This window comes from Diabrotica virgifera, chromosome 9 (assembly GCF_917563875.1).
Source record: "Diabrotica virgifera virgifera chromosome 9, PGI_DIABVI_V3a".
Taxonomy (NCBI): Eukaryota; Metazoa; Arthropoda; class Insecta; order Coleoptera; family Chrysomelidae; genus Diabrotica; species Diabrotica virgifera.
In genome coordinates, this window is record NC_065451.1 from 63,920,322 (window position 1) to 63,935,245 (window position 14,924).

A 14,924-nucleotide genomic window follows, 5' to 3' on the forward strand; every position below is an offset into this window, starting at 1 on the left:
ACTGGCATCGTAACAAGTACATAATTGGAGAATTCCAATCTGGAATTCCAACTGGATAGTTAAAATCGTATCTTCTATTTTATTCATTATGCTTCCTCTTCTCTAAATATGTGCTTCACACCTACACAATTTGTAAGTTTTTACACAAATCTCCATTTTAAATACCTAATCATGTATAATCCCGACGTTTGCACTTTGGTACATTCTTAATTAACAAATTTGGTTTCGGCATTTTTAATTTTTCTTCTAAATATAATGAAGAAAATTTAATTGATTTTAAATATTCCACTCTAACATTTACGTCCACAAATCCTTCCATTCTTAATATAGTTCCGAAATTCGAACTTCATGAAAGCAAAATTTAAACATACGTGTTCCGTGCACGTTGAAAACACCAAAGATCATGCCATAAGATCACATCCAACTTGTGATCCTGTAGCCATCTAAACTTGTGGGCTATAGCGGGTAGCGGGGTGGGTGGTGAGTTGTATTTTGTCGTATGAAAAGTCATTGGGATAGGAACCACTGTGAGAGCGGTGAACGCGGGGTTCTGTCTAAGGCCTCGCATCCGTCAACTTTCTCCTTTGAAATAGAATAAAAATAATTAAATGTTACCTATTAGATACTTATAAACTCCTTGGATCTGTTATTTCGAATTTCAATTACTGTATAGTTAGATTAAAATGTTATAATTTATAGAATGATAAATATTACATATATATGAATGTTGGTGTGAAAATAATTTTGGGGGTTCACGTGCACATGTGCACTTATGGAGAAACCGCCACTGCTTATATATTTATATCCTTAAAAAAAACTCGAAATTGTCAGATTAGATACATGCAAAAGAGTGTATATTTCAAAAATCTGACGATTTGAGCCGGGCGTAAGGAAATGGGTGAGTCCCAAAGTTTCACAAGAAAAAAGCGAATATTTCACAAAAATGAATGACAGATCGAAAAACTAAAAAATATATGTGCACAATATTTTTTAAAAATCTATCGAATGATACCAAACACCATTTCCTACGGAGAGGGGTGGGGGGTAAATTTAATATTTTAAATACGAATCCCGCGAAATGAACATCAGATCGAAAAACTGTAAAATACACTTATTCAATATTTTTGAAAAATCTATCGAATGACACCAAACACGACCCCCTAGGGAGGTGGGGTGGGGGTTACTTTAAAATCTTAAATAGGGGCCCCCATTTTTTATTACAGGTTTGGATTCCTTACGTAAAAATAAGTAACTTTTATTCGAAACATTTTTTCGAGTTATGGATAGATGGCGTTATAATCGGAAAAAACGATTGTTGGAAATGGAAAATTAAATTAAAAAATGGCAAGCGCCCAAAGTTGTCACATTTTATTTGCAATTTAGCATAAAATCAAATCAATTGTGTTTATTGCATTTATAAAATGGTATTTTCTTTGACTTGTATAGTCTTATAATTTGTACATATTATATCCGTAGATATATTATACAGGGTGTTTCATTAATAATTGTCCATATAGTAACTGGAGAAACCTTAGCACAAAATACGAAGATTTAACCTAAAACACTTAAATAAAATGTGGTTCCTTACTGAGTTACAGGGTGTTTTATCTAAAAATTAAAAAAACTATTTTTGCTCAGCATTTTAAAACTGTTCTACGTATCCTTTTCACACTTGGTAGAAAGTGCGACTACTATACACCCTACTAAATTATGATAAACATACGTTTCTAGCTACTACCAGAGGCGTACGACAGGGGATAGTGAATGGTTGACCCTTCTCAAATTCTACGCCACTGGAGGAATTACTATTTTAGTGCCATTTTTAGATTCTCCAATACTTTCTACGTAAATAATATACTCTTCATTGGTAACGATAAAGTTATTACTTTTCGAGATATTTGAAGTTAAATATGAAACGGCACAGTTATTTTGATTATTTATGATATGATTCATAAGATTAAAATTTAAAAAATTATTTGTACCCAGTACTTTAAAACTATTTGGCGTATCCTTATCATACTTGGCAGACAGTGTAGGCACTGTACACCCTACTAAATTAAGATAAATAAACGTTTCTAGCTACTACCAGAGGCGTACGACAGGGGATAGTGACCGGTTGTCCCTTCCCAAATTCTACGAAACTGACGAAATTGCTATTTTAGTGTAATTTTTTGATTTTCCAATACTTTTTATGCAAATAATATACTCTTCATTCGTAACGATAAAATGATTAGTTTTTGAGATATTTGAAATTAAAAATGAAGCGACACAATACATTAATCAAAATAACCGTGTCGTTTCATTTTTAACTTCAAATATCTCGAAAACTAATGACTTTATCGTTACGAATGAAGAGTATATTATTTTCATAGAAAGTATTGGAGAATCCAAAAATTGAACTAAAATAGCAATTCCGCCAGTAGCGTAGAATTTGGAAAGGGTCAACCATTCACTTTCCCCCGTCGTACGCATCTGGTAATAGCCAGAAACGTTTGTTTTACGCAATTTAGTAGTTTGCACAGCACCTATAATTTCTGCTAAGTATGAAAAGGATACGTCGAATAGTTTTAAAATGCTGAGCAAAAATAGTTTTTAAATTTTTAGATAAAACACCCTGTAACTCAGTAAGGAACCACATTTTATTTAAGTGTTTTAGGTTAAATCTTCGTATTTTGTGCTAAGGTTTCTCCAGTTACTATATGGACAATTATTAATGAAACACCCTGTATAATTCGTATATAATTTTTTTTCGATTATAGCGCCATCTATTGACAACTAGAATAAATGTTATAAAATGTCACCGACGCGACGCACGTGCGTTTTTTTCTGTCACATGCAATTTAATAAATTTGTCAAAAAAAAAATAATTACAGTAGAGCGTCGATAATCCGAACTAATTGGTACAGGGGTAGTTCGGATTATCGAACATATGTTCAAAATACATACAAAGCTCATAAACATAGTACATAATTTACATATGTACATACGTTTTTGTTTCCAGGAATAAAACACCTCCATTATAAACAAATATATTGTATGTATTTCTGCATAAACAAAACAAAAATCCTCGGTCATATTTTGCCCATATTGTCATATTAAATCCAAAAATTCGGTCCGTGATCATATTTTTTAATTTTATAATTATTTTTTGCGTTCGGATTACCAGGGTTCGGATTATCGACTCTCTACTGTACTAAATAGTTAATAATTACTAAAAAATACCTACTAAAATCACTAGCCAGTTGTGTCTAAGTTTGGCGAACCGACTATAATACCAAATTTCATTTCATAACAAATGGAAGGAGGAATTTCATAACAATGGAAGAAGTCCATTAAAGGGGAGGCTGTATACTTGTATAAACCTTTTTAAAATTGTTAATAAATTATTGCTTTCAAAATATACTCAAATTGTATTTTTGAACATCGCATTTATTTTATTTAATAATTAAATTCACTATCAAATGTCATTCATATTTTATTAATACTTTATTTAAAATTTAGTTTGACATTCACGAAGTGTCAAACTCAAATAATGTAAATAACCTATGCTTTGCTTAACAAATTCAGATTAAAAAATTAGCCTACTTACTAGCAACGATTTCAGCTGACGTTTAGTGTGTCGGAAGAAAATAAAAGGATTGTGACGTCACATTTTAGACTTTGAGGTCGATTATCTCAAAGACGGTTAGAGATATCGAAATGCCGTTTTCAGATTTGGATTCAAAAGACAAAACTACATACGAATCCATCGATAAATCTGCTCTAAGTGTTGCAGGAGCGGCAACGCAATAACACACAGACTTTGCGAATTTATACACGAAACGTTTTCGTTGAAAATCGACCTGTTTCGGGATTTTTTGTTAAAGTCGTCGGTTTATGAAATATCGAATTAAAGCCTGATTATCATTAGACGTGCAAGGAACCGGACCGGCAACGGCAAGACACGGGCAAGGTTTCCGGAGCCAATGCACACTGCGAAAGGCTTGCCGCGGGTTGGTTGCTTTGTGTAGTGAACAATGTTGAAATTGAACGTTCATAAAAATTGCTCTAATATTAGACGAAGGCACAGAAAATGGAAACAAATATTGCAGAAATAGAAAAAAACGTTGTTGGGTGCTTAAAATGCTAAGGAAACGCACAAAAGCAGGAGAATTGCAACCGTATACTCCCAACTTTTAGACGATCAAAAAAAATTTTTTAAATATAACCGAATGACAATGGATAAATTTAACCACTTATGGCTGCATTTGCATATTGAACAACAATGTTCAACCTAGTTCTTGAGTCACTCATCAGAAAAACCAATGAAACACTAAGACAGTACAAATTACTGCATATGCAGACGATGTAGTTCTACACTTTAACACGACTAACTGAAGCGTTCAAAAACAGCAAAAACGAATTACATGACCGTCAAAAGAACACCTGACAATGAAAATTATCACAATAGACAACTATACTCTTGAACGTGTGGATGCCTTCACATATCTGGTTACAGAAATCAGAAGAATTCCGTAAAGACTGCGTCCCACCATCAAATAATTTGATCAAACTGGTTTGAGCAAACTGAAAGTGACAGTTAGTGACGTCACATCCTGAGTGTTCATTGTGGATAATAATGAAAAATTTTAATTTTAAATAAAGTACAAACAAGTTAGACAACTCAATACAAAAAATTTGATCAAACTAGACTGATAGTGAGAGCACAGATTTTTAGAATTTCAAAAAAACTGCAATTCTGACGTCACTTTGACGTACTTCCTCAAGTACGTCAAGTTTGATCAAATTATTTGATGGTGAGACGCGGCCTTAAGGCTACGGCTCCACGAGCGAGAAATTGACGCTAGCAGTAGCAGTAAAATGAACTTAAGGTTCCGCGGAACGGAATAGGAAAAGACGAACTGTACCGACTACAGGATTTGTGCGTAGTCGGTTCAGTTCGGCTATTCCCATTCCGTTCCGCGGAACCTTAAGTTCATTTTACTGCTACTGCTAGCGTCAATTTCTCGCCCGTGGAGCCGTAGCCTAAGGATCAAAATTACTGCACGTATTTCCAGAGGGGAATCGTACATACTATGTTATTAAAAGATTGATGAGATCGAAATTATTAGACAAAATAACCAAAATGGCTATCTACAGAACATTGATTAGACCCGTATGGTTGTGAAACCTGAGCAATAGCGATGTAACGAATATTCGTATTCGCATTCGCGAATATTCGCATATTTTTGCATATTCGCATTCGCGAAATTTGTGCGAATGTTTTGCGAATATGAATATCAGAAAAAAATAATTTGAAGATAACATTAGGTTAGTAAAATCAAAATCTATCCACTTCTTATGATCTTTTTTTTATTAAGAAAATGTAACAACCTCGTATAATCACATTATCAATCTTCACTTTATTTTTTATTTGGTATTATGTAATAGAGCTTAAGATTCAGTTTGATTTACACTAAATATCAATTAACTTCTCATTATAAATTTAGAAAACATTACAAAAATAGAAAATTTTTTAAAAAACTAAATATTCGCATCCGCATTCGCGAATGTCGGTAGCAGATATTCGCATTCGTATTCGCGAATGTTCAAAAAATGACATTCGTTACATCACTACTGAGCAATGACGAAAAGGGATGAAGCCCAACTCAGTACATTCGAGAGAAAAATACTGAGAAAAGTACATGGCCCGATGCAAGAGGAAGACGGCACATGGAGAATCAGTAGAAACAACGAGGTTAATGAATTGAATGAAGGTTACGATATTGTACAATTTGTGAAAAGTCAAAGACTGTCGTGGCTGGGACATGTGCAGAGAAAAGACAATGAATAAACAACAAAGAAAATATTACAATGGAAGCCGATAGGAAGTCGAAAAAAAAAAGAAAGTGCCAGAACGAGAGGGATGGATGACGTGGAAGACGACATGAAAACCATGAACATAAGACAATGGAGAAAAAGTACACAAGAGAAATCCGAATGGAAGGACATAGCCAGACAGGCAAAGACCCATCCAGAGTTATGATGCCAAAGAAGAAGAAACATTGGCGCATACTGGGGGACCTCTTCAAAAACAAAATACTTTTTTCTCTATCGTCTTTATAAAACTGATTTTAAACAACCAAGATTGCAGATTGCTTGCCGGTAAGGTATTCCGAGGTAATTCCCAGTGAAACAAACATTTTTAAGAGGATCGGTACGTATTTTCGGCTGCAATGCTATTCAAATGGGGATTCATTTTTTTCGAATCCTGAGAAAACTAATAAGTATTTTTGAAAAATTTAAACGCAGAATGAAATATTACGTTATTAGCGAGGGCCGAAAGTCCCTGAGAACTTCTATAATGTTTATTTTAATAAGTTACAGGGGTGAAAAACTAAGAGAAAATTTAGTGTGATTTTTAATTTCAAATATATCATTCAAAATAAACTTTTTATTTCTTCTAAGGGACTTTCGGCCCTCGGTAATAATTTAGTCTTTCATTCTGCGTTTAAATTTTTCAAAAATATTTATTGGTTTTTTCAGGATTCGAAAAAAATGAACACAATGCCGTGGTAATATTTTCCAAATCTATCTTTGTCTTACAACGCACTCAGCCGAATATAATATTGTCAGCATATATTTTCAGTCAGACACTGACAATCAGTGACAATTTTAAATATTTGACATTGCACCGGGAATATGTTGGGTTATTGATTAAATGTTATTGATATATAGTGTATTTGATAAATAATTGATTTAAGACGTGAACTTAATAAAAAGTTATTTATTGTGTATTATTTGTGGAAGATCCAAGCAGAGAATACATCAGGATAATATATTCTGTGATCCAAGTATTTTGTTGTTAAAGATGTTCAAAATTGTAAGCGTTCCATAACAATATTATTAAAAAATCACTTTAACATTTTTCCTCTTTTCTCGATTGAGTATTAGTCTTTGTTGTACAAATAAATTATTACAATCACTGAATAGGTACATAGTTAGTAAAAAAATATCACATTTATTAACTGAATTAATAATTTGCAATTATAAAAATAACAGTTATCCAAGAACATTCAAAACCCATCTCTTTAAATTAATGATGACATTTTCAAGTAGAATGACATTCTAGTAATGTTTACATATCCATACCAGTGTGAATTTTACTACACGTAATTTGCCGTGTAAAGACAGAAAAAGTAGGGATACACGTAAAATATTTGCGAATTATGTATCCATAGCCTTAAGTGAATAAAACCTGCAGAGCAAGTGCAAGTCAAAAAACAAAGTTAGCTATAAATAAACAAAACAATTAATTATTTAATTCCATAAGAAGGTAATCACTGAACAATTTTTGGCGGTGTTGCCAAATCTGAAAAAGCACGGAGAAATAGGGAAGGAAGAAATAAATACCTTTTAAATAGGCCAGTATAAGAAGGGCAAAAATTTCCACGAAGTCGATTCGGTTTTTTTTGCACTTACCGCAGACAGCCAAATTATTTGCGTGTAAAAATATACTTTAGTATCTAATTGACTACGATTGAATACCCAGAGTCGGTTCTAGGAGGATACGAAAAAATAAAAGAAAAAGAGAGAACGAAGCAAGTCAAGCCAGCTCCCGTACGGGCTGAGGGCTGAATTGCAGTAGGTTTTCGGCGGTAACCGTGCGGGAGACGCAAACTTTGTGGAAATTTCCCCCTAAACCCACAGTCAAATAGTAACAACATGGAAGAATTCATTAAGGATTTGCGAGAAAAATTGGACAGAATGGAAGCAAGAGATACGAGAATAGAGCAAAAATTGGATGGAATCCAAGAAGAGCTTAAAGAATTAAGAAATCAAAACCAGGAGCTCAAAAAAGAAAATATGCTACTAAAGCAAGAAATAAACCAACAGAGAAATAGAATGGAGAAAATCGAGAGAGAGATGAAGAGAAAAAACTTAATTATATACGGTCTTGAAGAAACAGAAAATGAAGATACCCAAATGTTGTCAAACAAAGTGCAGGAAGTCATGAACAAAATGGAAGTACATTGCAGAGCAGACCAAGAGACAACAGAAATTAGAAGATTAGGCGGTAAAACTAACAACTCGGAAAGACCGGTCCTTGTTGAGCCAACAAGTGGAAGTAAAAAAATGGAAATCCTAAAGGCAAGCGGGAAATTAAAAGGAACAAAATGGTTCGTGAATGAGGATTACCCAAAAACCATCTTGGAACAAAGAAAAATACTTTTAAAGCACATGAAAGAAGCAAGAACAAAAGGATATAATGCGAAGATTAAATATGACAAGCTAATAATAAACGGAGATGAATACGGAATAGAAGAAGTCAAAACATGGCCAACGGATGAACAAAGAAAGGAAAATATTGCAGAAACTCCCATAGATAAAACTAGAGCCAGAACAATGAGTGATAGATCTCCACACAACGAAAATGACCAAAGAGAAAAAATGATGAAAGTAACCCATCCAGCAAAAAACTAAGATTAAAACCAGAACAACATACGCAGACAACATCGCGCGAAATGGATATGAGTATGGTTTTGCAAACAGACAAGGTGGGGAGAAATAGGGTAAATAGCAAGAAAAAAAGAAATAGAAACAAAACTTGGAAATCAATAGAAGGAGAAATTGATACAAGGGAAAACATATTTATAGGTTGTTGGAATGTACGAACAATGGCGGAAATAAGTAAAGCACATCAGATAGCAACAGAAATGGGTAGATACAACATAAGCATACTAGGGATCAGTGAAACTAGATGGAATGGGTCAGGACGAATCCAATTACAGTGTGGAACTACTGTCATCTATTCTGGCAAAGATATAAACTCAGACAAAGAAAAAGGGGTGGCATTAATGTTAAATAAAGCATCGGCCCAAGCATTGGTGGAGTGGGAGAATGTCTCTGAGAGAATTATATGGGGAAGATTTCAAAGCAAATTTAGAAACTTAATAATAATTAATGTGTATGCTCCAACAAATCAACAAGAAGATGAAACAAAGGAAGAGTTCTACGACCAGATGTATATGTTGCTAGCAAAAATACAAAAAACATATAAACGGGATATAAAAATCGTTTTGGGGGATTGGAACGCCAAAGTAGGATCTAATAATAATGGAAAGGAACATGTAATGGGGATTCATGGCATGGGAGAAAGCAATGACAATGGCACGAGATTAATAGAACTTTGCTCGACAAACGATATGATGATTGGGGGAACATTATTCCAACATAAAGATATCCATAAAACAACATGGACGTCACCAGGAGGAAAATTTAAAAACCAAATTGACCACATTCTCATTGAAAAGAAGTGGAAAAATTCCTTACAAGATGTGAGAGCAATGAGAGGAGCCGACTGTGCATCAGACCACGAATTAGTGAGAGCAAAAATAAAAATTAGCCTCAAGGCAAATTATAAATCAAACAAAAAACATAAAAAATTCAATACAAATAAATTAAGAGACTCTAGCATAACAAACAAATACCAACAAACGTTGAAGAGGCATGTGGGGAACTTGGAACAAGTAGGAAAATCTAGCATTGAAGGTATATGGGAAATATATAAAACGCGTACATGGAAGCAGGGAAAGAGATATTAGGGTGCAAGGAGAAAGCTGATCGACCATGGATAACGCTGGACACTAAAACAAAAATCAAGGAAAGAAGAGCAATCAAAACTGAATTGATCAAAACAACAAACCCGATAAAACAAAAAGAAATGCAGGAAAAATACACAGAAAAAAATAAAGAAGTTAAAAAACAAGCCAGAACAGATAAAAGGCTGTATATGGAACAAATGGCAGAAAAAGCAGAGGAAGCAGCGATAATGCATGACACAAGGACACTTTACGCAATAACCAAAGAAATTAAAGGGGGCAAGAGCCAGCAAAGAACGAAACTAATGGGGAAAGAAGGAGAAACACTCACAAGTCAAAAAGAAATTGCCCAAAGATGGACACAATTCTTCGCAGAACTCTATGAAGAAGGAATTGAATCACAAATAGAGATGGAAGAAACTGAGAGAAACGAAACATTAATCATAAGAAATGACGAATTTACGAAGGACGAAATAAGGTATGCTATAAACCTTTTAAAAAACGACAAAGCGGCTGGTGTTGATGGAATTCCCGCAGAACTGATAAAATCACACTTAAACTTCTCAGTGGATATGTACTACTTACTATTTAAAAAAATTTGGATCGAGGAAAAGATACCAAAAGATTGGGGTGAAGGAGTTATAATAAAGCTACCAAAGAAAGGAAATCTCACACTATGCGAAAACTGGAGACCAATCACTCTTCTCACTGTAGCTACCAAAATAATGGCCAGAATAATATTGGAGAGAATTAAAGATCCCATAAATGAAAAATTAAGAATTAACCAAATAGGATTCAGACCGAACAGTTCCTGTATTGACCATATAAATACCCTAAGAATCATCCTGGAACAATCAGCAGAAATGAATCAGGAAGTTTATATCAACTTTGTAGACTTCGAAAAAGCTTTTGATTCAATAAATCGTAATATGATGTGGAGGATATTAAAACTCTATGGAATACCAGACAAATATATAAGAGTAATAAGGCTTTTCTACGACGAATGTTTTGCCAGAGTTGAACATGAAGGGGAACTATCCCAACAAATAAGCATCAAAAAAGGAGTAAGACAGGGCTGTGTCTTGTCACCGACATTGTTTATAATAGTCATAGATTGGATAATGAAACAAACTGAAGATAAAAAAACAGGTATACAATGGTCACCATTTACAAAACTAGAGGATCTAGAGTTCGCTGACGACATATGTCTCATAACATCAAACAGACAACACATGCAAAACAAAATCACCAGATTGAACAACATAGCAAAAACAACCGGCTTAAAATAAATCCGAAAAAAACGAAAATACTATCAAATGTGGAAACGAACGGAAACAATATATATTTGGAAGGGAAACAAATAGAAGAAGTAAAAGATTTCTGTTATTTGGGCAGTCTGCTAAACACAACAGGAGGCACAGAAAAGGACATAACACAAAGAATAAGCTTCGCACAAAACGCTTTCAACTCTTTGCGCAAGATATGGGCCTCGACAAACATCAGCAGAAGAACAAAGTTACGATTATTTGAAACTAATGTAAAGTCTGTCCTGTTATATGGAGCAGAAACATGGAAACACCATAAAAAAATCTTTCAGAAAATACAATCCTTCATTAACAGGTGCCTACGTATTGTACTGAGAATATTTTGGCCAAACAAAATTACTAATGACGAATTGTGGAGAATAACAAATGAAGAAAGGATAGAACATACAATAAAAAAACGGAAATGGAAGTGGATAGGACACACCTTACGAAAACCAGCAACAAATATTGCTAGATAAGCTCTACATTACAATGCTCAAGGCAAAAGAAGAATGGGTAGACCATCTTATACGTGGAAAAGAACAATAGAGAAAGAACTCAAAGAAAATAATTTAACATGGAACGATGCAAAAAAGATAGGAAAAAACAGAAGAGAATGGAGAAAACTAGTAAACAAAATTGGACGGAACTCAACAGATGATGCGTGGGACTAGCAACCTCACCATCATTTCTCATGCTACTTGAAACACCGCAAGGTGCCCTTTGCTCCACTTGGAGATGTATGATATATGATGAAGGTATTCACACTGGCGTGACCTTCACGGCACATGCTAGGCAAATATTGTTTCGAAAAGAACGTCGCATGCAAAGCCCGTCGCTTGCCGGTGCATGGCACGCATAATGTGAATTTAGTCCCGTGAAGTTCATAAGAATTTATGTAAAATGTATCTTGCCAAGCCGATGCCTTGCCCATGCCGAGCACTTGCCTTGCATGATAGTGAGAATCAGCCTTTATTCCTTTCATTTGCACCATACTCTATAATACATCATATCATAATGTATGAACTTCACTACCTTCCTCCAAAGATTATAAAATAAAATCGGTGAATGTCAATAGATTTAGTTTAGTTGACCGTTGACAACTAAATCCAAGTTGTTTGTCTGTAAAAGAGCACTTTAAGTAAATAGTCATAAACAACACTCAAATACTTTATGAACACAACTAAGTATACTGATGGATCTATAATTGTTAACCTGAGAGTTATATCCTGACTTTATGTGAGTAATAAAGCTTTTTTCTAACAGGCTGGAAATATCCCACTCTTTAATGAAAGAATAAAAATTTAAAAAAATAGTGCGGCAGATTCGTGCAAATATTATAAGAATTGTGCATTTAATGATCGAAGCATATAATTTGGACCGCATATACTACACATATAAAGGTTCAAAAATTAGATATGAGGTCATCTCAGATTTTACCTTTTACAAAAATGGCGGGCATTCAAAATGGCGACGATACATATGTGACTAAGCATGATAACTTTTGAATGAAAAGTCCGACTTCAACCAAATTTGGTATATAGGTTCTTTTTTTGGTATATAAGATTGAGCTCTTGAACCAGAAGAATCGGTTTACCAGAAGTTGTATTTTTCCTGATTTTTTATGTAAAAATATGTTGTTTTTTGAAATTATACTTCTTTACGATTAAGAGTGAAATTTTATAATTCTGGGCGCATGCGCAGACAGACAGTATGTAGTTCGTTGCTAATCTTTTAAGTTATGTATCAGCGCAAATAAGTCATTAAAATAATATATTAGTGTTTTTAGTAAATGTATTATTTATTATAATTTTTGTGTCTTTGGATTTGTCTTCCTCGGGAGTAAGATAATAAAATATCTATTATAACATTTTTACTTCACTTGATCTATTTGTCACCGTGATGTGTAATTATAGACGTCACGTAGACGGGGCTTGATAGCTTGGTTGGTAGAGCATTGGACCAGAGATCGAGAGGTCCCGGGTGCAAATCCCGGACGAATCATATTCTTTTTTTTTATTTTTGGTATTGTTTTAATAAAAAAATTTTGAAACTGGTTTGTAAGAAAGTTATTTTAATATTTAAATAAAATATAAATTAATTGTTAAGTATATTTATTTCGTTGAAATTATATAATAGAAGTATAACTTCTTACGTGCGTACAAAGTACACACACATTCTTTTTTTTTTAATTCTTTCACCCTGTATATATTACTTTTTCAAAAAGGTAATACCGGCATTCAAAAGAGCGTAAAAATTATTTTTTAGGAAATATTTTGAACTTTTTAGTTATGTTGTGTGGCACATGTGTGTGGCAGATTCGTGCAAATATAAGAATTATTGTGCATTTAATGGTAGAAACATATAATTTGGACCACATATACTACACATGCAAAGGTACAAATTTAGGTATGAGGCCATCTCAGATTTTTCCTTTTACAAAAATGGCGGGCATTCAAAATGGCGACTATACATATGTAACTAATAGCACGATAACTTTTGAACGAAAAGTCCGATTTCAACCAAATTTGGTATATAGGTTCTTTTTTGACGTAAAAGATCGAGGTCTTGAACCGGAAGAATCGGTTACCAGAAGTTGTGTTTTTCCTGATTTTTTTATGTAAAAATATGTTGTTTATTTTTTCAATTCTTTCACTCTGTATATATTAATTTTTCAAAAAGGTAATACCGGCGTTGAAAAGAGCGTAAAAATATTGGTTGAGAAATATTTTGAACTCTTTAGTTATGTTAATTACCAATTAATAAATGCATAACGTATCTTCACATGTACCTATCAACCTATGTGCGGTAGATTCGTGCAAATAATATAAGAATTATTGTGCATTTAGAGCCCGCGCAGACTGCAGACTTTTTATCGGCTGATAGTTTAGTCGAGTTGGGCTGTTAGTGCGCATACCGAGCCAACTAAACAGTCGGGTTGGTGAAGGGGCGCAGACTAGCAACAAGTGCCGGCCAACTATTCTCGAACGATTTACTAGTTCGTATTTGACTGTTGAAGTGAGTGGTTGCATAATGAAAAAATTGTCCAGAAATGTGATTATTGCTCTCATACAACGGAGGAGGAAAATTAAGAGAATATTCCGAGAGTATTGGGTACATCCAATTCTCAGTGATAGATTATTGAGTGGAAAATTTTACACGTTGCATAGTAAATTACTTGATTACCCAAAAAAGTTTTTCGCCTTTTATCGGATAAGCATAGCCAGCTTCAATGAACTTGGTAGGGGATCCCAAGCGGGGATTTTTGCAGTTACTCGAGCGCGTCAGATTATCATATAGGGAGAAACCTGGTGCCCTGCAGATGTACCTCTACCATATATTGGCTCTTAACACAGGGGAGTTCGTTAAGGGGGGCCCGAAAAAAATCTATCCTTAAAAATACTCGAAATTGTCAGATTAAGATAAGGTAAGTTAAGTACATGCAAAAGAGTGTACCTATACATATTTCAAAAATCTGACGATTTGAGCGGGGTGTAAGGAAATGGAGGAGTTAAAAAGTTTCACAAAAAAAAGCGAATAATTCGCGAACGTTAGACCGAAAAACTAAAAAATACGTGTTCAATATTTTTCAAAAATATATCGAATGATACCAAACATGACCCCCACGGAGAGGGGTGGGGGTAAATTAAAAATTTTAAATACAAATCCCCGTGATATTTCGCAAAATAAACATTAGATCGAAAAACTGTAAAATACACTTAATCAATATTTTTGAAAAATCTATCGAATGGTACCAAACACGACCCCCCACGGAAGTGGGGTGGGGGTTACTTTAAAATTTTAAATAGGAGCCCCAAATTTTTATTCCAGATTTGGATTCTTTACGTAAAAATAAGCAATTTTTATTCGAAACGTTTTTTCGAATTATAGATAGATGGCGCTATAATCTGAAAAAACGATTGTTGGAAATGGAAAATTAAAAAATGGCAAACGCCCACTAAAATGAAAAACTTTACTTAACTTTTTTTGGTATTAGGACCTACTCGTCACAACCCACTAGTTCCCCAAAGCGTTCGAG